Source organism: Triticum dicoccoides, chromosome 7B, assembly GCF_002162155.2.
Source record: "Triticum dicoccoides isolate Atlit2015 ecotype Zavitan chromosome 7B, WEW_v2.0, whole genome shotgun sequence".
NCBI classification, from domain to species: domain Eukaryota; kingdom Viridiplantae; phylum Streptophyta; class Magnoliopsida; order Poales; family Poaceae; genus Triticum; species Triticum dicoccoides.
Genome location: NC_041393.1, coordinates 633,569,116 through 633,570,788, shown reverse-complemented (window position 1 = coordinate 633,570,788; position 1,673 = coordinate 633,569,116).

Below are 1,673 nucleotides of genomic sequence, written 5' to 3'. Positions count from 1 at the left end.
TTTCTTCTTCGAAGACCACGTCGCGCGTCACAACCACCTTGTTGGTGGAGGGGTTGCACGCACGGTATGCCTTCGTACCTTTTTCATAGCCAACCAACACCATTGAAGTACTCCGATCCGCCAATTTGCTAGTATGCCCCGCCACCGTTTTCACATGCGCCACGCACCCGAAAGTGCGAAGATGATCAACCGTGGGCTTGTGTCCGTACCATGCTTCGTACGGTGTCATCCCAACCACACTCTTGGTTGGAGCCCGGTTCAGCAAATAAACGGCCGTATTGACCGCCTCACCCCAAAATTTGCCCGGCATGCCTTTACTCTTCAACATGCTTCGTGCCATCGCCACGACGGTTTGATTCCTCCGTTCCACAACACCGTTTTGCTGCAGCGAATATGGTGCCGTAAGATACCTCTTGATCCCTTGAGCTTCGCAAAATTCCGTGAATGCACGAGACTTGAATTCACCCCCCCCCCATCGGTATGGAGGGCCTTCAGCTTGGCTTCAGATTCTACTTCAGTCGCCATCTTTATCCTGAAGGCTTGCAAAGCTTGGTCCTTTGTCTTCAACAACACGATCCACATGAATCTGCTGAAGTCGTCGACAACAAGCAAGAAGTATCTGTTTCCGGCAGGGGTGGGCGGTGTAATCGGTCCGCACAAGTCTCCGTGGACCAACTCAAGAGCTTTACTCGCTCTAAAGTTTTCCTCTCTTGGGAACGGGGCTCGCCTTTGTTTCCCAATGAGACAACCGTCGCACACTTGGTCGACATGATTGATGCATGGTAGACCACGTACCATCTCCTTTTGTCCAAGTTGCCGAAGAGTCTGGAAATTTAGATGACCATAGCGCGCGTGCCACTTCCATGCCGAGTCGTCCATGCTCGACAGGAGACATACCGGATCCACACGATCCAAGTTGGGGACGTAGATCCTGTTTGGTGACCTCTCCACCTTCATAATCAACATCCTCTGACGATCATACTGTTGGGGAACGTAGTAATTTCAAAAAAATTCCTACGCACACGCAAGATCATGGTGATGGCATAGCAACGAGAGGGGAGAGTGTTGTCCACGTACCCTCGTAGACCGTAAGCGGAAGCGTTATGACAACGCAGTTGATGTAGTTGTACGTCTTCACGATCCGACCGATCCAAGTACCGAACGTACGGCACCTCCGAGTTCAGCATACGTTCAGCTCGATGACGATCCCCGGGCTCCGATCCAGCAAAGCGTCGGGGATGAGTTCCGTCAGCACGACGGCGTGGTGACGACAACGATGTTCTACCGGCGCAGGGCTTCGCCTAAACTCCGCGACAATATGACCGAGGTGGAATATGGTGGAGGGGGGCATCGCACACGGCTAAGGAACGATCCGTAGATCAACTTGTGTGTTCTAGGGTGCCCCCCTGCCCCCGTATATAAAGGAGCAAGGGGAGGAGGCCGGTCGGCCCTAGAGGGCGCGCCAGGAGGAGGAGTCCTCCTCCTAGTAGGAGTAGGACTCCCCCTTTCTTACTCCTACTAGGAGGGGAAAGGAAGGGGGAGAGGGGGAAGGAAAGAGGGGGGCGCCGCCCCCCCCCTCCTAGTCCAATTCGGACCAGAGGGAGAGGGGGCGCGCGGCCCACCCTGGCCGCCCCTCTCTCTTTCCACTAAGGCCCATGTGGCCCATTATCTCT